This window comes from Anser anser (genome assembly GCF_964211835.1).
Source record: "Anser anser genome assembly, chromosome: 14".
Classification (NCBI taxonomy): Eukaryota; Metazoa; Chordata; class Aves; order Anseriformes; family Anatidae; genus Anser; species Anser anser.
This window is the reverse complement of record NC_139735.1, coordinates 7,926,846-7,954,394: the sequence shown is the minus strand read 5'-3', so window position 1 is coordinate 7,954,394 and position 27,549 is coordinate 7,926,846. Positions and strand designations below refer to the sequence as shown.

Below are 27,549 nucleotides of genomic sequence, written 5' to 3'. Positions count from 1 at the left end.
AAAGGGAGTTACAGAGCCTGCTGGGTTCGATGTGCGTGCTTAACCTCAGGCTTGAACAGCCTGGCTGGCCATTGCAAGGCAGCTTAGGACCTACTGAAGTTCAGATCCATGCCTGGTTTAGTCAGTGGAAAGCAATCATATTGAAGAAATCATGGTAAAATACATCACAAATTCAATCTGCTAACAATTCACATCAACTTTGCTATGCCATAAATTCTGGAATGAGATGCAAGGTGCAATAAAGCTTCCCCTGTGATCAACTCCCTCGTACACAAGCTCAGATTTGTAACTAATGAATACTAATGGGGGATATTAGCAAAGCAGCGTAGCTACACAGAGAGTGCAAGCACTTTTCCTCCTGAAACCACTGCTTAAACAGGAACAAATTCATTCTCATGACTCCCTATAATGTGAAGTATAGGAAAGTTTAATGACATAAAAAAACTGATAAAAAAAAAAAGAAAAAGAAAAAAGATGCAGACGCCCCCAAATTCTTTGTCCTCAGTCCTACACTCACATCACAGTGCTCACAGCCAGCACACTCTGCAGTGCTTTGACCCCTCCTAACTGTGGATATGCCAGAGAGATCCGACAACCCTATTGCAGCACTGGCTAAACACCGCCAAACCTTTTAGTTCAGGCAATTGAGGTTAATGCTTTAAGATCTAGAAGTGCAAGGTTCAGTCTTTCTTGCTAATTATTCCTTCATAGGTCTTGTATTATACTTGTCTCTTCTCGTCTTTATAAAACAGTCTCTTATTACTTTCTGTGTTGAAAATAATAATAAAAAAAACATTTCACTCTCTTCAGGAATGTCCTCCTAGTTGATTTTATCACAATTTATTTACTGTACATCAGAAAATCCAGGCTATGGTCTCACCAGCTGAAGTGAGCAGGAAGACTTGAACAGAAAAGCCTCTGCTCGGAGTGCTCTGGTCAGGCAGCAGCGATTGCGGTGACAAAAGCAAAACTCAAGGGTAGAATCCAACACCCAGCTTTCTTGGGCATCTTTTAGGATTTGCTTGCATTACTGCAGCAGCACGTCAGCTGTTTCTCTGCTCTTCATATATAATCATTTGTGCCAGTAAGTGTATTCTTAAATGGACTCCCGCTGGTACTGAGACAACATTATGGGAGACAGGGAATTTGGCTGTATTTATTGCAGCCAACAGTTCAATAAAACAGAGGCACAGTTTCCTCTGTGTGGCACTTTCCAAGTTATGACTTTCCCTCTTGTTGGTGTCTTCATATTGCTGGGTTTCAAACACCTTCCCTTAAGACCCCAAACTCATCCGTAATTTCCTGGCTGACTCAACTAAACCTAAATTTCAGAGAAGTGAGGGATATACAGCCCAAGGAGCAAGCACTGTCTCATGGTTAGCAGCCTCTGCACAACTATTCTGAGATGCTTTTTGTTTGCTCTCCACAGGAAAGTTACATCCTACATAAACCTTCTTCTGATCCCTCTGCTGCTATCACCCCTTGGCTGTTTCCTGTATGAGGAACCTAAGGTTAAAACTGCTGGTACTCTTTTCTTTTTCTTTTCTTTATTTTATTTTATTTTTTATTTTTTTCCTGATTGAATTGCAGATTGCATAGAGGAAAAAAAGCGTGCAAGCCTGCAAAGAATGACTGACGTGAAGTAATGCTACCTGGGCTGTGATTCCCTCTGACCTTCCAATTGCAATAGCTGCCTTTCCAGTATCTGTTAGAATTTCTTTATGGTAAAAAATAGTCATAGCACACAGCCTTAGGGCTCTGGAACATCCACTCTGGTGGCTTTCATTACGGTGGCCGAACACGCTGTCCGCTCCACATTTTCACTAGAGATTTCTACCCCAGGATACAGCGTGCTCTTATCCTTGGTGGTACAGCCCACAAACTCGTGTCTACCCTGAAAACTAAGGACCCTCTGCTTGCACATTCCCTCCTGCTGTCTCTGCACCAGAGGCAGGATCCTCCTCCGGAGAAGCAGGTGGCTGGGGCCAGTAATGTCTTAAGTCACTGTAGCCAAATTCACCAGAGGATGTGTCCAAACCCCAAGACAGCTGAGCTAATCCGAGGATAAAATAATTCCCAGGAACCATGGCCAGACAACTCTTCAGCTCTCCAGCATCCTAGTGGCTCTTCAATTTCTTTGATGTCTTGGCTGTCTCAACATATTTGTTCATCTGTTAATCTTGTAGCTCCTCTGCCCACTGAGAAATAAATCTTGTAAGTGCAAAGCAGCGCTCAGACACCACAGTGCAAATGCACTCATCTGCAGCAGCAGCACTCGAGTCCTGCCCTTTGCGGGAGCAGCCTCTGACTCCCCCACCAGTGCTCTGCTGGAGCGTGTGAGGGGCTGGGAAATAGGAGAATAATTTCCCATGATGGGGGGATCGAGAGGGGACCTTCTCCTTCCATACCTTCCCTTATGCACACAAGTCCTTGTAACACCAAAATGAGTTAAATCTGTGCTTTGAACAAGCTAACAAGCGCCTGGGAGTCTATTAGATAACATTGCCCCAAAGTTTTAATCTCTTTTCATGTCTAACAAAGAGAGTGAGTTGTTCTCCCTCCTCCACCCAACAGAATCCTACAGGCAGGATAACAGCACCTTAAAAACAGTAATGAAAACCCATGCAACTTTAGACACATCCTAGTCCCTACAGAGCTTCTTGCACCCTGGAGACACATATATTCCTCTCGAGCATCTCCTGATAGTCCCTGGTGTGACGTGGGACAAGCATTCAACACCAGGGCTCTGCTGGTGGTCCGTAACCCACTGACTCCCTGCAGCCCCACGTGTGTTTTTAAAGTTAGCTGAGCTGAGCCCCCCACTCTTGTCATCCTAAATCACTAATTCAGACAGCTGCAATTTTGCTGACATGCTGAATTAACCAAAATCCATCCCTTTAATACTAAAAATATCATTTTGAAGCCCAGAGCTTTTTTTTTTTTTTTTTTTTTTTTTTTTTAAAGAAACTTAAAACTATGGAAATGAATGCCAGTACTTGAACAGCTCTTCCAGTGCTGAGAACCTTGTGCTTGCAGCCTGAGTGGTTTTGTACTTATGCTGTGGGTTTGAAGCCTGACTCTTCTCTGTCACACCTGTCTGACAGCGGTGTAACTCTATCTGCTTGCAAAGGACTTTTGTCCCAATTTATGCTACTGTAAGCAAGGACAGAAAGGTCTTAATAAAGTTTTCTTTGTCATTAGAGGGGCATATGATTGCAAGGGATTTAATTTGATTATTTTCTGATTTCCTGAATGAATCCCTGAGACAGCTGTCTTTAAACCAGGAGCTGAAAAATCTATGCAAAGCCAGAGAAAGCATTTGAGGAGTTTATGCTCTAGGGGGTTTGAGTAATGTTTACCGAATACTTTCATTTAAAGCAAGTGTTTAAGAGACACTCTGCTTACCTAATTCTGTCTTCCAGAGCAGAACCAATTTGGAGATTAATAATGAAAGAAAATGATTTAGCGATGAACAGATAATTTGTTCAAAATCAACATTTGTTTTTCAGTATGATACTCTGGAGTTTTCAGTAGGATTCACATCCGGCTGGGTGTTAGCCTGTACTTACAGCAGTAGGCTGGAAAGGTGGCTGCATGAATATAGATTGTTTCATTATTTGCTCCTGCTCTTGAATTTTCCATCCCAGCAATTGGCACATAAGCCCTTTTTATTGACCATGGGTGGTGCTTATTTTTTGCTCCAGTGTCTTGAAGACCAGCCTCTGACCTCTCTGCCTGAGCTGTGCAAAGAGGGTAAGTTCACCGCTATCCACAGAGTTACGCTGATTTCCAAACATGACAAATTCAGAACCGAGATAAACTGCTTCCGCCCACTGCCATAAAGCTGTTCCCGTCCCAGCTACCAACCTCCTGGTAGGTGGATGAAGGGTCTCCTGTCTGGGTGATGACCTGCATCAGGGGAACCTTTCTTATGGGTCCCTGGGTTTCACGCAAGCCAAAAATTTTAAAAGGAAAGTAAAAGTAAAAAAGGAAAGTAAAAGACACAAGTAATAGGATTTTCAAAGCTATCAAAAAGCCCACAATCCACGATCTTATTACACCAGGCATCAGGTACTTTTGAAAATCCCATTGAGCATCTAAATGCCATAACAAATCTGACCCTTAATCTCACTTTTTAGTTCTGCAACAGAGGTAATAGCACTTCCCAACTCCACGGGGAGAATGAGAAGAAAAATATATTAGTGGCTGTGAAGCGGTTACATACTGTAATAACTGAGGCCAGGTAAGTACCATAGCCAAAGATAGATGGCTGGCAGATGGATAACTGATCTTTCCAAAGCTGCAGTATTAAGCTCTTGCCTTCATCAAAAATACCGTTCCTCCCACTGAGCACACTTGGCCTGCATAGCAATGTGCAGGATGATATATGCAGGGGAAGCCTTCCTCCAGCTCACCATGCCTAATGGACAGTGCTAAATGTGCCTCTTAAGCCCTCTTACTCAAACCTATCACCAGAGCAGCTCTGATTTTAAAGAGGTTGATGGCTTGTGTGCATCTGGTAATGAACCCCTCTCCGGCTATCGCTGGAAGTTCTGCGGTCCTGAGAGTCAGCAGGAGAGCAAAATTTTTGGTGCCATCCCCACTTTGTTTTGAAAACTTCAGCATAATTTAAAGGAGGTCAGCATATGAGTTTGTATTGCGGTTCCAGTTAAATTCATTCTCCTGGAAAGATCATTACTTGCCCAGATTTCTAGGTTTCATTTCCTTCATCATAAACAGCCATATTAATTACTACAGCAGCATGGATTATATTTCCTTCTTGTCCCTCTCCTTTCCTCACTCCCCTCCAGAATAATCCATCGCTTGCCTTACGATTATGAATGACCTTTTGAATATGGGGAGAAGAGAGGATATTTCGGATGTGAGGGCAGTAACACTAGCAGCTAGGGGCTGCTCATGTGCTTCCAATAAAATGGATATCATTTCCTTAAAAAAAAATAAAAGTTTAATGTAAATAGTTCAGTGGGAAAATACTCATTTGGGTCCAGCATTGATACAAACAGGGCTTGTAATTCACTGGTAAAATAAAAGGAATGGCCTCAAGCTTCAGAAGTTCTTGTCCCCAGCAGGGGATTTTTTTGCATTAGCCACAAACTTGCTTGCAGTGTGGAAATGGAAAGAGAAGTTTGCTCTCAGGAGGTGAGGAGCATATGATGCAGCAGTGTGGTAACATGAGCTAATTTAATTTTGCTTAGAAACCTCTGGACTGAGAATAGAGCATGTATTACTGCAGCTGTAGCCCATTATTTCTAATGACTCTAATTATTTCTTATGGTATCCATCTGACCAGCTATAAGATTTCACATTGAGCATAAAATTAGCCAATGTTACCACTGTGTCTGCTTACATCTCATACAATTGGTAAATTATGCTAGCAAGTAAATGTAGAGCTCCATCAATTTGCTGGTAATGAACCAGTATCTCAGGCTGAAATTTGTTTTCAGTTTTAACTCCCTTGTTTCGATGAAATCAATGGGATCACCTATTCCCAGTGACTTATACTTCTGACTCCATTATTTGTGTTATCTTACACATATCTATTTATAGAAGAAAACACGATACTTTTTTCTCCATTAATTGGAAGGTAATTAGCTTTTACTGAATTGAAAAGAAACCATGCTAAATTTCAATTTCCAGAATGCTTTTAAACTTATTATTTTTTTTTCATTGCCTTAACTCTGCTTCGTAGTGGAACAGAAAATGTTTGACAGAAGAAATAAGTGGCTGGATCTGGGTCTCACCTGGTCAAAACCTAACCTGAAGTTCAAGCCAGATCTTCTAATCTTACATGGAGCAAAAGGCTCTGCTGTGAGCAATTCACTTCTTGCCCAGACTTCCTTTCTCCTGGAAGAGACTGCTATTTCATGAGAACAAAATGAGCTAAAATATGGTAATGACACCAAGCTTAAGATAAAATAGGAAAAGAGAAAAAGAAAAAAAAAAAAAAAGGAGCTGGCCTTGGTACATCAGAATGAATTGTTAAAATAAAAAGAAGAAAATACACAATCTCTCTCCCTCTCTCATTCCTAACCAACATACCAAAATTTTGACAAAATATGTTGCCGCATATGGCACAGTACAAAAGCAGCAAGTACTCTGAAAGCTTACAGAAGTATCATCACTAATAATAAAATATGTATCCCTGTTATTTATTCCCTAGCATTGACATAAATCTTGTTTTCAATTACACTTTAATGAAGCACACCAATTACTGTTTGAATGGGGACATCTGATTATAGTCTCAATCAACAGAAATAAATCTTGCTTATGAAAGGTTTCCAGGGTATTTTCTTTAGGAACATTAATTATGGAAGTAAACAAGGATATATTATTATCACGGCACTCAATTGTAAATCCCGGCTCTAGCTGTAAATACTTCTTAGTTTGACAGCAGGCATCACAATACAGTTTCCAGTGTTCATGCTGCAAATCTGTTAAGTGACAATTCCAGAGCAGCCATATTCTAAAATAGATTTTTATGGCCTGATTTTTAGCCCATCTAATTCCTAACATGATCTAGAGGACAATGAATGAGAATTCTTTCAGCTATCATGCACAAACCATGGTTAATTCCTAAGGAAAATCCAATTAAACCTGTCAGAGACCTGACAGGAGCAGAGGTCTAATGATGCTTTATTGGAAATTACACTTTTCTAATTGAGCCAGAGATAACTCTGGTTCAAATGGCAAGGGGTGCAACAACTTGCTTCTCTGTATTTGGACAACACAGACAGTAGGGAGATTTTTGTACAATGACGAGTGAAGAGAAAGGAAAAGAAATTGAGAAAATAATGTGAATTGCCCTTGTGCTTAAAATTTGAGCTGCAAATATTGTGTTTAGCGAACTTTTCCTAAACAGAGTCCATGCTGAAATAATACCTTTCTGACAATATAACGGAAATACCTTAAACTCCTTCAGAGTTTACGATTCTGGGAGGAAGAGTAATTGAGTAACATGAGCAGCTTGAAACCATTACGAAGACGCTCAGCTAATATTGAAAGATTTGAGTGGGTCTAGAAAAATGAGAAACCAAAGAAGTCTGGAGGTGCGGTACAGCTCACAGGAGCGCGCTGCTGGCAGAGCTAAGTGGGAGAGAAGCAGCTTTCATTTCCCTCTGAAAAAATATCATCCCTCAGCAAAAGGAAAAATTTGAGCATGCCATTCCTCCAAGAACACTGCAAGTCCCCTGTTGTAGTCTTCCAGGACACTTTGCATACACATAATATAGCTGCAGCTTATTCAGAGTACTAAAAAGCAGTAAAAACAGAAAAACATGGATGAATCAAAATACAATTGTAAAATCTTTGCGACTGCCTACTGTGCTACGGCATTGGAATTGCTGAAGGAGATGAAGGAGATGTAATTATGCAAAGTTGTCCTAAACGTTGGTGTTTCTTTTTAAAGTAATCTCTGAAATGGTATACAAGAAGCCAAATATAATATTTAGTGGACAAAAAGAGAGATCAAGCAGAAGATATCAAATTAGTCTAGGGAGAAAAAAATCGTGTAATACTATTGAGATCTAGTTTCATTATGAACTAGCAATGGGGAAGTGGTGAAGGTTAGAAAGTGTCAAAGAAAAAAGTACGAGATTAATGTTTAACGAAGTAGAGGAATGACTGAGAAAATTAAAATCATCTGGATAATTAAAAAATTCTGTTGCTTATAAATCAAGGAAGGAAATTATCATAGAAATTGGGAGACAGTACAAAATGATGTGCAGTAAATACAGATGTGGTAGAAGACGATGATGTGTTTAAGTGGGCAGGAAAGGGGATGAGGGATGCAAAATGAATCGTTCCTATTCTAAGTGTAGAGACGACTGCAACGACACTCCCCTCACCCGGTGGGTTGTGAGCAGATTGGTCTTGCTCCGAATCCCTACTGTGCCTGACAGACCTGAGCAGAGCTGTCTGCAGGATTACCTCCATCCTGCCGTGCTCAATCTTTCAGCCTTAATTGATAAGCTCGAACACCCAGAGCCATTATGGGGCCAAGTGGTGGGAAACCTCCACGCAGCCAGGGCTGGCTGTGGCCAGAAGCAGCAGCAGAAGGGCCAGGGGCAGCATCCTGAGCAGGTACAGCCCGGTGGGTGCCAACGCTGGATGCACGGTGACAATTTTCACTCCTTGGCAGAGGTGTTATCAGCTGGGAGCATGGGGGTGACTGATAAAACCGTGGTTGTAGGTGGGACTGAGAAGATCCAGCCTGTAGAATATAGCCCTGTATATCGATGTGATCCTGCCACAGGAGACACTATGAAATACAGAAGCAAAAAGTCTGCTCTGGCTGGAGGAAAAGCAAGGGACAGATGTCCCCTCTTCTGGCACAGTCAGAAGTGGGACAGTAAATGACATTATCACTGAGTAGTTGAGTACGAGCTGGGAACTAAACCATTGCACTCTTAATGATGCCCTTGGCTGGAACTTAAGAGCCTGTTGTTGCTTTTATTACAAAAATCTCACCACCAAATGTCTCCTGGCACAAGGTTACATGGCCTGGGTCAAAACTGGTCAAGTAATGGCCTCAGGCTGGAAATTCCTCTGTGGAGGTGAGCGTTAACTGGGCAGTGCCAAGCTGTAGAAAGGCCATGCCTGCTGCCCACAGCTTCTTTGTGCTCTCGGCATGGCCAAGGGACAGCCTCAGGAGTCAGATGTGCCCCAGCTACTCCATAAACCACCTTCTTCTGCGTGTCTGCTATACCTTGTTATGTAACTTATTGCAATAAAATAAAACAAATTGAAACAAAATAAAATCCTCCTCCTGTCGGGTGCATTAATGAGCACACTCATTTCACACATGGACAAAATTAATTACTTTTTATGTTACCATAATTGCCTAAACCACAAATGCATTTTTCAGAAACAAAGGTTGGGCTGGTGTAAGTTTCTAATTACAGGTTGAAAGCTTCTAATTAAACGACATAAATTGGAAGAAACCTTTTCAGCCAGAATTACAGAAGAGGCTGCTAAGATTGGGTATTATCTTGATGTACTGTCACCCAGCCAGGGAGAAGATAAAGAAATAGAAACAGAGCACGGCAGCTCTTCAGCTGTGCCACTGGCACCGCTTAGTACCTAATATCATCAAACTGCTGCCATCAGGAACATGCAGAAGATGAGCACATCGCAAAGATGATTTGGGGAGCCACTAAGTTTCCTACTAACCCTGAGACACTTGAGTGGGGAGAGGGATAGCTGTGTTGTAGCCTGGAGGTAACAGCTGAGGCTTAAATGGTCTTTTTCCATTTCCAAAGGACAGAAGGACATTGATTTAAATAATAAGCCACACAAGGCGTATTTTTCAGGCTAGGTTATTTCAAAGAGCTCTAAGATTGTCAAGTATGAAAGGCTGGCAAAACGCAGCATGACTTGGGCAGTTAGAGAGCAGGGTGCATGAAGGTATGCTGGCTCCAAGACACCCCCATCACTCTGCAAGATTATAGTAAATTGGATCTGGTCTATGTGAACGGGCACAAGTGGTGTATTAGCTCTTGGAGCACGTAATGAAGTTTATGTTGGCTTCTGGATGGCTGCAGGAGGACAACTGCTACCTGAATTGGCATATAATTAGAAAATCCAATGGAAAGATGGTACTTGAGTCAGATAAAACTTGCTAGATTGACCCATTAAGTATTTATTAACCTAGCTATATACTTTGGGGTGACTTTAATGTGCAGTACAGGCAGCCATTGACCACTGAATCAATTTGGGCCAACTCTCTGCTCCTTCCAAGGCTTGCTTTTCTGTCCTACTCCAGAAGAAGACTGTATGATGCAAATTTTTTATCTTCTTTTTTTTTTTTTTTTCTTTTTTTTTTCAGGGTGTTAAATAACCCTACTAAGCATGCTGTCACTGACAGAGAAAAATCACTTTCTCGTGATAACCCAAGTACTCAAATGATAGGGTTACTGGCAGGGGTGCAGTGCTATGCAAATATTGCAGTCATTATCACCAGTAGTTTGCATGCAGTCTTCTACACTGGGACTGTTTTATGAAGAGAAGAAAGGTTGATCCAGATTTCCATTTTAAAATTCTTTTTGAAGTCTATCTATCATGGGATTTTTACATGCCATTTGGTCAGACATGAAGGAAACGGGTCAGGTAGATTAAAGTCTTATGTGGACAGTGCACAGGTACAGCCTACAGTGCTTTCTGCCGTGCTGATTTATTTTTTCGCTTCCTTGATGATTTATTCCATTCCTTCTAAAAAGATTGGACTTAATAGTAAATTACTTACAATAAGAAATACAGAGATACCACAACTAGAAAGGATTTGAAATGGTAGAATATAAAACCTGCTGGAAAAGAGGTGTGTCTGCATGCATCATATACTTGGTGGTGATATCCTTTGGAAACACGTACAGACTGCCGTAAGTGGATTTGAAGAGCTTATTTAGCATGACAAATTGGCTACAACCTGGTGGCTATTTCTGAAAACCCATTTATAGACCTTCAGACACTGATACTCCTGTGGCATATTCATTCATTGTACAGTCAATTTATAATGATTCCACCAAATTAAATCTTTATTAACAATCTTATTGACTCTGGTTTTGACTTTTTGTCCCCTCTTTTAATTAACTGCAGTAATGAGACAAGCAACATCCAATATAACAACTGACCAAACATTTTGTTTTAAACCTGCAGTTTATTTCAAGCAACTTCACAAAAAAATGAAGGCTGAATTGCTATTTGCTAAATGTCAATTTTCACACTCTGCTGAACCTTTTCTGAAGCATGTCAACCACAAATCTGTAGTCATTTTTTCCCCTCTGATCACAGCTATATAGAGCATGTAACAGATTTTCAGTTACTTTTCATTTTTATGCAGAAAAAGTACCATTTGCTGTCCCCAGTGTACTTCACAAAATGGTAAATATGCATAATTTGTAAATCTAAAGGGATGCATATGCCAAAGTTGTGGCCTCTTTCACAGTCACTATTTACACCAGCAATACAATTTTATATCTGCATGCATAAGGAGACGGGAATGACCCAAACTCCTCAAATACAACCCATTGCTATACAAGAATAGGGCTCCATCCAGTTGTCTTGTGTACTGGGCTCCTGCTCAGAACTAAGGAGGTGTTTCAACCTCCACCAGCCCCAGCAGATGGTTTGTTGACAGATTTCCTCTGTGATTAGAGGCACTCCCCATGTTTGCAGCTGAAATTCCCTGCCCCTGCCCTGCTGCCTGGCAGACCCAAAGCAGCAGCATTTAATCACAAGCATCCACACCCGTCCTAGTACAGGCAACTATGGCCATCTACAGAAGACTTGGCTACATGGAAAAGCAATACCTTTTACTGGGCTGATACCACTGTTGACCACTAAATTTCACCTAACTCTCCCATACTTATTGCTATTTGCTGAAGTTGGGATAGCGAAGTGGAATCACAAAATATGCTATCTATCTGAGTCAGGATACCACTACTTGATAAGGATTTAACCAGTATCCCTAGCATGATTTCTGGCATATAACAGCCTAGATATTAGTTGCTCATTCCTATATCAAACCTAGCTGACCTGTCTTTGAGAAAGATCGTTAATTTTTCATATGCGACCACGGACCTAAGATTTCTCTATGTCCCTCTTTACATTATAGCACTGCTTCATAACCTATTTTGATAATACAGGAAATTTTCCTGTGAAGACTGTCCAACAGAGAACATGAATACATGAAAAATGAATACAACTTCTCTGGGGGAACGTCAAGAAAAAGCCAAGGAATGGGCAAGGCTGCTGAGGACAGAGAGTGAGAGAGAAGAAACACTCCTGTGTGTGACCATTTCCAAGCCACGCATTGGGCACTGTTGCCGTTTGGACACTGAGGAGTTTTGCAAGGCAATGGGAGACACAGGGAATATTCAAATAAGTTATTTTCCAAGCTCTTTGATAGCCTAGAATGAAAATCTTAAAGCCATTTGAGATTTCCAGCTAATTTCTTGCTTTCAAATATGCAAAGGAAAAATAGGTTGGGAAATGGTGCAGAGAAGAAAATAAAGGGATTGTGTGGGTGTGTGGAGGGAGGAATGAAGCACAGAGAGAAAGAGATCAAGCAATAAAAAAAAGCCAACTTTCTGTAAAAGAAAGTACAGAGATGTCTCCAAAGGGACTACTTTAATTCTAGGAATAGGATGTTTTGCAAATTCAAAGCATCAATTTATCTTTAGCTATAAATGAAACTGTTTTCTGTTTATCTTTCGCAAATAATCACTCCCAAGTAAAACATATGTTTTAAGGTATGGTTTGGCAGTCTTTCAAGAGAGATACGCTGGATGGTATTTTTAACTAAGAGACAGGCTGAACCCGGTGGTGGCATTTCATCATGGGAGATCACCACAGTGGCAGGGATGTAGGGAAACAACACTCTTGTCCTGCTCCATGCGGAACTGGGGGAACTGGGAACTACAAAGCAACACTACTTCACAGGTGCTTGTCTCAAGAAGCTGTGATCCCTGCTCTTGGCTGTTTACGCCAGCACCCATGCTGTAGATTGCTAGTCCTTGTTTTAAGGTATAGAAATCCGTTCTCCAGCTCCTTGGGTCAACACAGCCAAATGAGAAAATGTTCAACATTTCTTGACCTCCATGATGTTCCTTCACTCCTTCCTTGGGCAAGTCTGCATTTTGGCTGTAATAACCTTCCTTGTATGACTTTTTTTTTTTTCTTTTCAGATAACAAAGAGACAATTACAGCTGCTAAGGGAGCAGGTCAAGCAGAGGTGAAAGGAAATGGATTAAAAAAAATGAACCAATGTCAGAAAAGCCTCAGTACCCCTCAGTGGCATAATCACTTCCTAGAACAGGTTTTTAGCTGGGAATTTCATTTCCTTCTACTCTATTTTTTGTTTTTAAAAAGAGAGGCAGGCAGGGAGGAGGACTGGCTTTGCGGTTGAAGCGCTGAAATTCAATTTCCAGCCCCATGATGAACTGCCTTTGTGACCACAGGTGGGCATGTTCAGTGCTCCCTGGGTTTATTGCAGTGTAGCAGCAGTGGGCATGGCTCAGCACAGCCCAGGAGCAGTAATATACCCTTCTCCTCAACACAGCAAAGTGATACAGGCAACTCTTCACTGCTGATTTCTCCTAGTACCCAAGCCAACTCATTAAAAAACTTTCTCATAGAAGACTGCCACCTCCACTGCAGAGCATGGCCCTAAACCACTGCCTCCACACGGAACTTCACCAGATGGTTTCACGTAGTGGGAATGCTCCCAGGTAGACAGAGGTAACCCCACTGACTTCCTAAGTACTGCCTTCAAAAGAAGTCAGTGGAGTTACCTTGGAAACATAACATTGGAAAGCAAATTGGATTCCAGACCTTTAATTCTTCCTTTGCCTGGCAAAAAAAAAAAAAAAAAAGTTCAAGAGAAAAAAATAATCGTGGTTATTATACTGCTTCAAAAACAGCAATCAAAACTGTAAGGTAGTTTCTTTTTTTTTTTTTTTTTTTTCTCCAGAATTCTTTGGTTTTTCTAAATTGCCTGCACTCTCGTGGTACCTCTCAGCAGTCACATTAACACTATGTATTGATTGTCTCCTTGGTAGGCAGCAGGAGGGAAAATAAACCAGGCAAGAACTTAAAATCTGTTTGGGTTCCTCAAGCGCATGTGGAATCTGGACAATCTTCTGTGGGTGGCCACCGTCCTGCTGAAGCTTTCCTGCTGAAATTCCTACCACAGTCTCCATTCACATCAGTTGCCAAACACAGGCAATGCCAAGCCACCACTGAAGGCAGAAGCCAAGGTATCCTCCTCCCTTCTCTTTAAAATGTTGGTGCATTTCTATTCTTTCAAGCAAAAGGTGTATCACCATCTGTCACTATGACAAGTTTCCAAATGTTTCCTGCTTCCCATCGACACAGACGTGCTATACGTAAAGGTTGGCACATCACACCCCTTGCACCAGGAACACTAAAATCTATCATTCCCTGCAACATCCCCATGTCCCAGCAGCCAGGAGCAGTTGATTCCTGCTCCAGAATAGTGAGTGCAGTCCTCGTGTTGTAGCCCCAAGGAATTGAGGACTTCTGTGTCACCTCCACGCACCATGCTGAAGAGACACATTCAACACTGGACCTTCTAGTCCAAACCAGTACCACTTGCTACCGTTGCCCAGGGTGACTGCTGGGGTAAAGTACTGAAAGGAGTCACCTGAAAAAATTAGTTATTTGGACACTGAATATCAAGCCTACTGTATAAAGCTCAGAGAAATCTATATATCTGTATCAGAGAAATACAGATACTAACTTGCTGAGTCAAGGAAGGAGCTGGTCAGAAAATAGCGGGGAAGGTGATAATTGAATTTTCTTTCCTGTGTTTCGATGAGGAATTTGTGACATCTGCAGTTATTCATATGGCACAGTGCCGGCAGTCAGAGGTGGAGTGCTGACCGGGGCCCATCGCTGGTTAGGGAATTGCGGTGGATTGATGCCAACTGCATGTATTTGGAGAGTTTCCCAAAGCTTATACGTAGACACAAGTGAAGTGTTTCCTCTCTTCAGTTTCAGTGTCAGCTCTGGCAGAAATCCCCATAGCCGATTCCCTGTGGAGGAATTCTCACAGCTCCCAGATTCCTTCATCTGCATGCTTTTCAGTGGAATATCTTCCCCAGGGGGAAGGCAGTGCTTAGAACTGGTTACCTCCTGTCCCCCTCTCCAACACATATAAGGGATGTACTCAACATTCATGACTCACCCCAACGATTCCCACAGACCTCTCTTTTTCCTTCTGTACTACTATAGAGCAAGTGACCTGCCCTCCTGCAGCCTGCAGAGCGCTGAGCACCTCTGCAGGGATGTCAGGATGTGCTGCTGCCTGCCCAGGGCTGCACGGCGCAGCGGGGGCTGGCAGGGTGCAGCTCTCCATCAGGGATGCAGAGAGAAACCTTGGGGGCAGGTTTTGTCCAGCATTACTGATGCTGACTACACTCTAGTATACTTCCACAGATGACAGTATATGGAGGATCTTTATCTCCTCTAAAGGATATCTTTTTTAAAGCAGTCACATCCTGACAGTCATGCTGCTTTAACTTTACTGCTCTAGTTAGAGGTATAATGTGGGGCGAGCTTCAAGAGATATAACTGGACAGGCCTGTTTTAATTGTTCCCACTAGACCTGCGCTCTGTGACCTTGGACATCTACAGAGCCATAAATACGAGCTTTGATTGCTGTTCCCATAGTGACTGGCAGGAAGAACACACTGGAGGGTGGACCAGGACTGCTTCAAGCAGGCAAGCAGCAACTGGAAATGATTAAGTTCAGAAGCTCTGGGGACACTAATGTCACTGCAAGCCAGTCAACCTGGAAGATAAACACTGCTGGGCACTGTGAAAAGGATTGTTATATTTGCTTTCCACAAAGACAGTGGACTAGGTTACACTGTAGGCACTTGGCTTGGCAAATGAGACCTCTTCCGAGGCAAATTCTCCAGTCCTTTCTGCTGCTGGAGATGACAAAGCTACTAGTTGTGCCTGGGACTTCTGTGCTGGGAACACTTGCTGTCAAGGAGCAGGAACTCCAGCCCTTGAGCTCAGTTAAACCACGGGGCAGGCAGGCCTGATGGATGGAGAATGTTTCTACGTAGAACAACACTCGATGTGGGAGGCTAAATTATCCCACACAGTGCTGCCAGGTACCTGTGCTGTCCCTCTTCCAGTGCCAAAGCCAGTGTGGTTATTTCCGCATCGTGCACTCAGTGCTGTCACAGGGTTTGGTTGGGAAATGGCAGGATTCTGGCACCCTGCTCCAAAAGGGTAAAGGCCTGGTGGGTGCACTCAGGGACAGAAATGCAGCTTGTCCTGCCACTGTGACATCTAGCTCTCACTCTGCTTTGTGCTGTGAATACAGAAACAGAATTCAAATAGCTCTAAACTCTCCCATTTGAATATAAAAAAGGTAGTTTCAGGGAAGAAAAAGTGCAGACATGCTGGTGGCCTGAGTATATATAAAAGCAGCTTGGGAATATTTATATTAGCACGGTGCACAGCAGGAAAAGTATATCCGTACTAATGGCAAAGCTGCCAGTATATTTCTGAGTGACTTGCTTAATAGCACGGCATGGTGTGCTCACTGTCTGCCTGTCCACATGCTGCTGGGGCTCTGCACTCCACAGCTTCATCTGCTCCCTGGCGATCTGGGCCTGCTACATCACAGAGGAAGGGAATTTCCACATGGTCAAACCTGGCATTGCCCACAGATCACTCAAAGTTATAAGTCTGAAAAGCAACACAGCCTCACCATCTGCATGAGTGTATTAAGGTTTGACACTGGAAATATGGTTCACCACTGGAGTCACTCTACCATCCACGATAAAGCAATTATTCAGCTGGAAAGGAATGCTGAATCTATAATGTCTATATGCCTCGTACACTACCCAAAGTCTGCAATTCACGTATTTTAAACTTTTCAGAAATTGCTACTGTGGTAACTTTAATGCCAAAATAAACCAGACAAACCAATAAAAGTAGTATAAGGCATCACTTCTCCCTTGCTACTCATTTTCAGGACTTTTACACATACACACAGTTTTGTAAAACAAAAAACAACAAACAAACACATCAACAATGGTAATTCTGACATGTTTTTAAGATTACATGATCTCTTATTAGAAGCTTAGTGGCATGTCACAGGGAGACACTGTACCACTCTCATACAGTGACCGATTATCCTGGTCTCTTCCTGATGCATCTAGCCTTTCACTGAAAGTAGATCCCATCATTTTTCAAGTACTTGAGACAGATTTGCAAGGTCTGCACATTCCTATATAGTGACCACAAACACTTAAAGCATCAGCTATTCTTTCCAAGTTTGGTTCCTCTTTTTTGTTTATTTTTTAACCAAGTAGGAAGTGCCAGAATTGGCCAACATTCTTTTTTTTTAAAAACAACCAGCTTGTGACCCTCTGATATTTACACAGTATATACTATCATATGTTGATAAATAAGTACTATAAAAAATGAATCTCTCAAATTAGATGCTCAAATGCCTTAAGCTACTTTTGGAAATGTTGACTAATAATGAATAACTATTGCCTGCTCTTCTTCACTCTTAATTTCTCTTGTACTTTGAGAAGGTGCACTTTTTAAACTATAGAAAATGACACTCTTAGGAAGAACTTTGCATTTTTCTGACTGCAGCAAACCATAGTGAGAGTGGCTGATGGGTTCTGATGGGTAACACATACACGAACAGCCTCCCAGAATACTGTTCTCTGAAAAGAAGGAAATTCTTCAGAAGTGGCCAGGTTATCTCCATAAATCAATACCACACTTCAAACTCCTGACAGCTTCTAAAAATTAAGGGACAGCATTTTTAAGAATTGGTCCTACAAAACTCTTGTAGTTATTCTTTCAAAAGAGCCATAATCTCCATTTGGGGAGTGAGAGAACCATTATGTACAAGCGTATGGTGGCTCAGTCAAAATTTCAGCCTAGCTCTTGAAGGCTAATTTTGCTATTCATCATTCTAATTAAAAACACAATGCAAACAAAAACAAACTTTTGTTTATATATGTATATAACGGAATGCTAAAACAAAAGAGCATTTTATTTGTTGTGGAATCCTTCAGTCACACTGGCAGGTTAGCCAGAGCCATTACCTACCATAGGCTAGACTAGGAAAGCCAGACACCACAGCAATAGTATGTGTTTTGCTTCCCTCAGAAACAGAGAACTAGCACCCAGCCAGAGGAAAGCTTCCTCAAAGGGATGATTATGAAAGCAACACTCTCTCTGGTATCGCACAGACATATTGACATACTGCACCAGTCAGGGAAACATTTTTAATGCGTATCTGTGCACCTTTGCCTGCAGAACTCCCATTGCATTGACACAGCTTCCCCTTTCATGGCACATCAGTTCACAAAGTATGATGCAACATCATTGAAAATGTGTACGTATCTATTAGAGGTTACAGCATAAAATATGCAGGCACCTTGAAATGAATTTCAGACTGTGACAGCAGGCAGTGACTGAATACATGTCAGAGGTTTATGATGAACTCTGGAGTGTCTTCATTTCAGAGGCAACATCCTTTTTTATAGGCATTTTTTATTGCTTGATTTATTCTTTATATCTGTAACTAACCTCTATACTCATAGATTTAGACTCCTGGTGTGGTGTTGCTTGAATGCCATGAATTTCAGAGCTCTGCAAAATTTTCTGACAAAGTCATTGCTTGGTCCTCTCTCACTGTTCAGAACAATCCCAATGGATGTAGATTAAATGATACCCCATTGCTGAACTAAGAACCCATAAAATCAAGACTTCTACTCGGTGTGTAGGTGCATCGTTACCTCATGACTTACATGGGAACTTTTTTTTTTTTTGAATAAAGGCAAAATATTGCCTGCAGGATATAGCTTGTTAATACTAACACCAAACGCACATAGATAACACCACATTACCACAGTTTCTGTACTTGAAAAATGATAGTGAAAAAAGCCAATGCCTGCTTTACAACCTAAAGGTTTAGATTAGGTAAGGAGCAGAAAAACGTTGCTGGAACCTGGCACAGCCCTCTCAGAACGGGCTTTTTTGCCCTGCAAGAACAAGAATTGATCACCTCATACTGAGTCGTGTGGAGGGTTTAGACCGAAACGAACAGTGATTATGAAGGACTTAATTTTTGTTCCCTGAGAGTATCTGTCTGAAATGTCATTTGTAATTAATTAGATATATATAAACCGGATAAAATTCCGGGTGATCACTCTGGAAGCACTTAAGCTTCCAGAACCAAACGCCTCAGGTTTATAAGAAAATGCCTTCCCCTGCCGTGGCGTTCTGCGCATGTGCACGCTGGGGGCTAAGCCACGCCTCCGGGGCGTCACGTCACCGCGGGCTGTGGGCCGTTGTGGCGGGCGTTGAGGGAAGGGGGGAGGAGAGGCCTCGGGTGTGGCGAGGGGCGGCCCCGTCCCGGCAGAGCCGGGCCTTGGGGCTGTTCCTGTAAAAAAAGGAAATGCAAGGAGATCAGGGGGCAGGGGGAAACGCGCCCTGCTGTGTGTAGAAGTGCTGGTTCCAGATGCTTCATGTGTTTGTCAGCTCCCTGTGTGGAAGCTTGCTGGGGAAAAACATTCCATCCACACGGTGGTGTCATCAGCTGGCCCTACGGAGTCTTAGTTACCTGAATAAAAAGGCAATAACACGTTCAAGAATTCCGTCCTTTCAGTATCATGTCTTGTCCCATCCATTGCTGTAGCAGTGGCTTTCCCCATCGCACATAATAAATAAATAAAATAATAAATTAATTACTCTTAATAAATTAAAACCACAGTGTGCTGTGTGGTGTCAGTGGTTTATCTGGGGAATATCGAGAGATGTGGCACCACACACACCTCCCATCTGTCAGGTGTCTTAAAAAAGGAGGCTAATGAAAAACTGGTGAAGGGCCTGGAACACAAGTCCTGTGAGGAGCAGCTGAGGGAACTGGGGTTGTTTAGTCTGGGGAAGAGGAGGTTCAGGGAGGTCCTCATTGCTCTCTAAAACTGCCTGAAAGGAAGGTGTGGGGAGCTGGGGGTCGGCCTCTTCTCACAGGTAACTAGTGATAGGGCTAGAGGGAGTAGCCTCAAGTTGCACCAGGGGAGGTTCAGGTGGGAAATGAGGAGACATTTCTTCTCAGAAAGAGCAGTCAGGCATGGGAACGGGTTGCCCAGGGAGGTGGTGGAGTCACTGTCCGTGGGATTGTTCAAGGAAAGGTGGGACCTGGCGCTTAGGGATGTGGTTTAGTGGCTGACATTGGTGGTAGGCTGATGGTTGGACCAGATGATCTTGGAGATCTTTTCCAACCTTAACGATTCTATGATTCTATGATCTTTTAGAGACAGCTCCTCAGCTGATATGTGTATGATAGCCTGTTTTCTAAAGAGACTTCTAATTGCAATATGAATTTATTACAAACCATTTCACATGCACACATTTTCAATCAACCATACCTTGTAGGCCATAAGAGAGAGAATTTAATTTCAGAAACCTTAGGAAGCAATAACAATCTTTAACCTCTGGCATCGCTTGAGAAGATACTGCATATTTTCAATCAAAATGAACAGCTCTAATAACCTTCTACTAATATCCATTTATATTTATTATTCCTTCATTAAAGTTAAGACACCAAATCCTTTATAAAAAAAAAAAACACTTCTTTTTCTGTCTTTTAAAATGTTTAATACTTAAGGAAGTGGACAGGACACGACATATTTTTATCACTGCCACACAGTTCAGCACTAGCAGCATAAACCCCTTCTGACTTGCTTTCTGCACTTATTATATCAAATATAAGCAGATTTTCACTGAGTTCACTGGCAAAGAACATCTCCTTACAGCAGCACATCCCTTCATTATCCAGCCCTCTCAGCTGTTTTCAAACCCACCAGGAGGCCATTTCCCCTCTGCTTTACAACCTCTTTTATGATCCTTGATGGCCTAAGTTTTTTTGTTTTGTTTTGTTTTGTTTACTTTCTTGCTTGATTCCCAAGTGTCACTTCATAACATGTCCTCAGCCAGTTGTCCCACAACCATCCTTAATGACATGAAACCAGAGAAAGAGGGAGAGAATGTGTTTTCCTTTTTGTATTGTGAAAGACGAGAGAACTCATGAACCGATGTCAATTCAACACAACAGAAAGAGAATTGCAGCTGAGATGGAGAGTTTCAGCTGGTGAAATAGCTGCTGGGTCCCAGGAGCCTGACACCCATTCGTGTTAATCTAACCCTGGGAGAAAATTCCTCTCCTTCTGCAGCTACTGCCCACACCCTGGGAAATTTGTTTCCCCTCTCTGGAGAACTGAGCTGCATTTCTGAATGTGTTTTTCAGGCTTTCTTGGAGACACCTGCTTTATGGCTGTTATTGGGTTGTAATCACATTTCTGCTTCCTCATTTCCTGCATGAACCCAAAGCCATACAACACTGTGTGAAATACACGCTTATGAGATTGACTTCTTCTATCCAAGGTCACCATGTCCTCATACAGCTGAAGTGAAACAACATTATTTTATCTGCCAGCAAACCCATGTGTATGTATTGAGGTATGTATTTATAGCAGCCACATCTGCTGCTGGAAGAAATGGCGGCTGACACTTTGGCTTTCAAACCAGTAAAGCTCCACCTTTAATATGGTGCTTTCACGTTTGGTATCCATAACCTTTTCATTTTTTTTTTTTTTAAGCTGGTCACACTAATCCCAATTCAGCTGGGAACAAGAACTGGGGACTGCCAATTTCAGAGGCATCATCAGAATCTGGAAATAAGACGGTGAAGTCCCTGGGCTCTCAACTTTTCTAAGATGGAAAAGAGAAAGAGGAACCACCTGCAAGCTTCTGCCTGTGCTGCTAGCACAAGTAGCTGATGCATTTCCACTTCCTCTCTTCATGGGGCATGAGCACGCAAAAGGGACAAGATGGGTCACCAACTGCCTCCAGTCTAACACCACTACGCCAACTCACTCCTGAGCCCAGAACGAGCACATAGATAATGGTCACACACTAATAATATATTATTATCCTTATAGACGAAGTAGAGAGCATGGGAGAAACTATGAGTTTTGTAGGGATCCCCAAAGATGCCAAGCGGGAATGGATGATGAGCAGGACCTGATTGCTCATGGTGGTACCTAACAGAACAATCCAACTTTCAGAAAACACCTTTGCTAGGTGGAAGAAATCCCAATGACGTTCCAAAAGAGACCTAGACAGAGAGGGATGATGCTTAGTAATGTTGGCCGTTAGCTGTGAGGTCCATCCAGCCTCTGACAGAAGCAGGCTGAAACAGGTTCTTGAGGAAGGTGCGTGAGAAGAAGAGCGAGAGTGTAATCCTTTTTATAATTCATCTGGTGTGCAGAACATCCTATGATAACAGGTCCACAACTTCATTATGCATTTGCTTCCCTTATTTACTTTATGGCTATCATCTGCTAATTCAACTGGAGGCCTGAGAACTTGCTCAGGATGGGCTAACTGGCCACCAAGACTGGTTTCCAGTGTGAATGCTTGCAGGATCTAAACATGATTAGCTCCACCACTTGTGGTTTGACACTTTCCATGCAGCATTTGTAAGGCATGTGTACAGAAAAAGTAAAGGATCCTGTTTTCTGATCTGAATCTGCACACACATTAGCAATTCCCATGGGCAGGAATTGAAATGATTTGCCTAAAGTCAAAATGACAGCCTCCTGTGCAATGCGTCTTACGAAGTGCAATGATGATATGGCGATTACTTCTGATGGTGGGCTTACATGGTACGCTGCAGAAAGCCAAGCAAGCCTCCTTCTTGCTCTAAGTACTGCCCTGCTGCCTAAGGGACACGGGTTTGACTCTTGAGTCATGTTTAGAAACGGGTTCTCATCAGACATGCACTGGGTCTGTGAGAGAGACAGAACTGAGTGCAAACACCATCTGAAAGCAAGGAGTGACATTCCTTTAGTATGACCTCAGCAATGCCGTTTGGTAGGAAATTCGTATTATTCAAAAAAGCCAGAGGTGCCACACAAACCCATGGGATAAATCCATGCTGCAAAATATAGTATGGATTTATATAATATATGAGGAGCAGAGCAGCAGCACACCGCACATTAAGAAGATAAAATCAGTTCAAGTAATGAGGAAACAACACAGCCACCCTGTTTGGCCTAAAGAAAACAACTCTATTACATATGACACATAAATTCAGAATAAAGATTCTGTAGGCACAGTGAATATTTATGATTTCTCTTAATAAGTATACAAAGTACTGCTTTCAAAAGAAAGAATCCCATTATAGTTATAGATACATTTTTCTTCTCTTTAATATAGTTATACAACAGCTATCAATTCCTCTCTCCAGTCTAAAGTACAATTAATGTTTTTGTACAAGTGTTCTTTTTAATCACAATGGTCTCATACAGCTCGAAGTACCTCGCTCACACTAAATAATAACTGTTATTGCCTTGATACAGCCAAGCCCTCAGGCATGAGCAGAAAGCAGTAGGAAACAAAATACCCTGCATCTTCTCACTCGAGCAGGAAAGCATCTAAACTGTCCTTTCCTATTTTGTACCAGGTTAATGAGGAGTCCATATTAAACACTCAGTTTTAAGGAAGCTGGCTGATAACTGCTGCTCTTCAGCAGTGAAACCCCAGCTGCGATTCCCATGCTGTGCTCTGCCTGGCTGCAGGAGCTGGCTTTGGTTTGCAAGAGGGTGTCCAGGCTCGCGTGCAAAGGCTCAGTGGGGAGATAGTCCTTCCTTAAAGGCAAGTACTGAGTGCTGAGTAAGGCAAAGATTTTTATTTTGCCTGCTTTGCTCTTCACTTCAGGCTTTAGAAATGCAAGATACACAGCTGGAGAGAAATATAAAAAGATAGAGAGAAATATTGAAGAAAGCCACGCGTTTTTCTACCCAAAAGCAAACATGGTGCTCAGTGGATTATATCCCTCTCATTTCTTTAAGATAAGAACTATGTTCAAAGGAAAATCTCCTCTTCGGAGCTATTCAGTCATTTTGAACATGATTACACCCTAAATATCACACTATTTGCGAAGGAATTAAAGATGGGATTGGGACCACAGGTGGGTAAGATGCTTTCCTTGTCTCCTTTCTGTTTACTTCTGCATTTCATGCTCAAAATCCTTGGTGCAAATAGCTCTTTTCTAAGTACAAATATTATGATAAAACAATAGTTGTTGAGACTCTCACAGGGTATTACAAATGCCACATCCCACACCAGCAGATTCACAGCCCACCACCTCCCAGTTACCCACGTTCATGCAGCACTGGCAAGGCTCTGCTGCAAGGCAAACACGTTGCTCACCTTGCACTGAAACAAATGCTAGCTTGCTGGCCCTTCTCTCTGGGTCGTTGTCTAATGATCGCTTTCAGGAGGCTTATGGCTGCAGTTAGTCAATAACCTACAGATCCCATTAAAGTCAACGCTGCAAAAATGGTCCTTAGAGCCTGCAGACCGGGCATTCCTCCTAGGGCACAAGCAATAGGGTATGCTGCTCCTGAACAGAGTAGTCCTGATTAATCATTAGCAAAATATAAATGAGAGGCAATGTCTTTTATAAACATTTGTGTTGCAGAGGCTAGGGGGTATTTTTATCTTTTTCTCTAAGACCTTCCAAAAAAACATCACCTCAGGGAGCAGACTAAACTACTACCAGAAAGATACATTATGTTAGCTGGGTGTCACCACATCCTTTTAATCAGAACACGGCCAATACTCTGTATTATATGAATAACTAATTAGTTTCTCAACTTATTTCCACAGATGTCATTAAAAAATCTATCTGAGGAATGTCATCTGCACTTGAGAGAAGGACAAGCATTGTAATTAAGTATTAAGCCATTTCACCAGTATGAGTCTGCCATGAAGTGTGAAATGGCTATAATTCACATTTTTAAGACCTTGCATTTATTAGCATCTATTTTCTACTCAAGGTTAGTGGTGTGCTGCACAGAGAGTTAAAAAAAGGAAAAACAGCTTACATTTTTGTTATTCAAGTGGATGGATGTGGATATGACTGTACAGATTACTAACACTGATAGGGCTTCTCTCAAGTCCCAGAGGACTTCTGGCTCATACAGCTTTCTGAACGGCACTCGAAGGTTAGATGAATGCTCTGATTACAGAGCAAGTGATATTCTGCTGTTGAAAGCTAATGACAATCACAGGCGTAACACACCTAGGCAGGACACAGATCTTGTATACACGAAAAATATTCAGTCTGAGATAACAGGCAGGATTGATGATTAATATCTCCCAGAAAAAGGCTATGTTTGCATTAGGAAACCCCTATGGAATAAATGCAGAAGGAAAATAATGAACCAAGCTGTGCTATTTTATTCAGAGCCCAGGAAAAGTTACACTGGTCTCTGACTAGAGAAATGTAATAAGCATACACTTATGACTATGCTCCTTAAATATATACAAAAGGAGAGGAACCTTGCATATCCTCCAACCAACCACTAAATAACAGACAGATTTCCATTGCTGTCTATCCCATACACTATGCCATTTGGCAGCAACTTAATTTAGAAATCTGCCCCTTACCTCCCTATTCCCACTCTTCTGTTTTCACTGAAGGGCCACGTAGCTCTGGTGGATGTTCCTGCACCCACAGACCTGCACCCACACATTGCTGCAGCACAGGGGACACAACTACATCTGAAAAGAGCCATGCACCCAACTGCAGGTTGCTCAGCCACGAAGCCTGACTACTTTTTCTTTTTTTCCTAGTTTAAGCCGATCTCATTTTTTACTTCAGCAATCGAAGCACCTTTATGCCAAGCTCACTTTCCTGCCAAGCCTGCTTTCACTGTCCATTAGCCCTCCTTGAAAAGGATCTGCCTGTCTATGGACAGATCCTATTAGCAGCACAGCGAGCAGGGCAGTGCCATGATTTATACAGCTGGGATAAGTCAGCAAAGCTCTGTCAATGCCTCTGCCATTTGCCAGGTGTGTGCCTCCTGATTATCTGATCCATATCTAGGCTTCACCTGCTAAAAATAGGGAAGGAAAACACACCAAGAGCTAACCCCCTCGTCTGGTGCTGGGTGTGAAAGAGGTGACAGCCATTAAGGGGAGATCTGCTGGGGCAACAAGAGAGAACAGCAAGTCCCCTCTGCAATGGGAATATTCTACCAGATGGAAAGCCCCTGCAATCAACTGCCTCCTTAACCCCAAGCCTTATATCAAATGCATTGTGTAAAGTGCTCAATACACCATCCCCAAGAAGCCTTATGGAAAGGCTCCCTTTGACTTGGGAGGGCTGTGGCTTGTCTACTATAATAGATGGATGGGCAGCAGCTTTGAAGGGATGTCAACAAGAGGAAAGGCTAAAGCAAAGTGGCTGTGGCTGTGAAATCAGTGTGAATTGCGCTCTGAAAAAGTCTCATCCAATAGCAAATTCTTCAGGAAGCTTTCTCTGTTGTGAGAAAATTGTTGAATCGCACATGGTCTCCTAGATTAGTTGTCTAGGAGTGATGAGGACTTCTGCCATTCAAAAGAAACTCATCAGGGTCCACTTAAATTAGCTTGAAGTTTAGAAATGAAGAACCTGTTCTCTCATTTCAGTTGTACACTGACAGGTTTGCATTGACTTGAGTGGAGATAGTGTTATAAATCCTGCCCTAGCTGTGTCACATTAAAATAGTTATCACATATTTCTTACCAAGTGGAAAGTAAAGCTCATTCCAAGGCAAAAGTCTGTTGTAGTCTAAGCTGGTAGGACTGCCAAAATTACTGGGATTGCAGTGGCATAACAGAGAAAATAATTGCATCCTTTCTGGCATATCAGTCCAAAAATAACACCAGTTAGATACAAGGCTAAAATGACCATTTTTCCCTTGCTGACACCTCACAGAAATCCCCAAGTGTTTGTTGTAAACTAAACTATGTTTCAGGATCACACACTACTCCCATTTCCCACTAAATACTTCCTCTTTTATACAATTCTTTCCCCCTCCCCATCCCTCTAATTTTTGTTCTCTTAATCTTCATTAATGTACTGGGTTTTAGACAGAAACATTATTTGTGTTCGTACTTATTGAAAATGTCTCTGCTGCTTTGTGAAACACAGCTGAGAGAAACCCTAATTCGATAAGAATTATTATTTTACAAAACGACTATTGTTACATTAGCTAAGCACTGTATTTAAATTGCTTTTTGGTACAATAGGTCTCACTTGGACTATTTGGATAGTTCAGTACTGTACATGTTAAGGTAGAATTGCACTAATAAAATCAAACTGCAAGTGCATTTCATCTGCCATTTGGTAATTTCAGTGCTTCGTAATTAACTTTGGTCAAAAATTACCCCTTCATGCCCAAGGGATTAATTCTCCCTTAACTATATTTGCGTATTACAGAAAAAAACAATCATCCATTGGTTTCCTGGCCTTGCATGAGCAGTTTACTGCATTTTTTTTAACTTACAATAACAGTGTATGAACTCCAGGTCTGCGCTTGCCCCTCATGGAGGGAACTTTATGCTGATTTATTTTTATTTAACTTTAGGAACAGAAATGCCCTAAAACAGGTTTCCAGCAACACACTCCAGGTGCCCCTGCTTGGCACGACCTGGCCATGGGGTAGATACCTATCCCTGAGTCTGAACAAGGGAGTTTGGGTTGAGGAGGCACATTCCTGGTGCCTGTCACAGCAGGACCCATCAGATGAAGCCCACACGCTCTCACCCTGTGTCACTGCAAGGGTTCACCAAGCCCAGGAACTGGGTCTTAGCAGGAGCCAGGGACAGGTGCTGTTACACAGCACCCATCCAGCATACGTCCTCCCAGCTTCCAGCACTCAGCAGTTTAACATCACCCCCCGATGTTTTTTTTCTTATATCGGGCAACTCACTTTTTAATTACACACCCACCCCCAATTATTTTCCTTCTCATCAGCTAGTCTACCCCTTATCGTTCACCTCAAAGGATGTCTCAGTGGCAATGGAAGTGCTGAACTTGTGACTGTCAGACAACTTCTGTTACACGCCTTAATATATATTTCCTATTTGAAAGAAGACAAATAGCAGAAGCCAGGTGATTTCTGTCAG

General features: G+C 42.2%; 1 protein-coding gene and 1 long non-coding RNA gene across 17 annotated transcripts in view; one reads left to right on the top strand and one right to left on the bottom strand.

Annotated features, from left to right (window-relative positions):
- SGCD (sarcoglycan delta) overlaps nucleotides 1-27,549 on the bottom strand; it is a 526,559-nt gene that overhangs the window by 10,810 nt on the left and 488,200 nt on the right. The gene's annotated exons all lie outside the window — the stretch shown is intronic.
- LOC310881374 lies at nucleotides 14-22,686 on the top strand. Its single transcript, XR_014572321.1, has 2 exons — nucleotides 14-19,557; nucleotides 20,834-22,686. It is a non-coding gene; the product is annotated as an uncharacterized lncRNA (long non-coding RNA).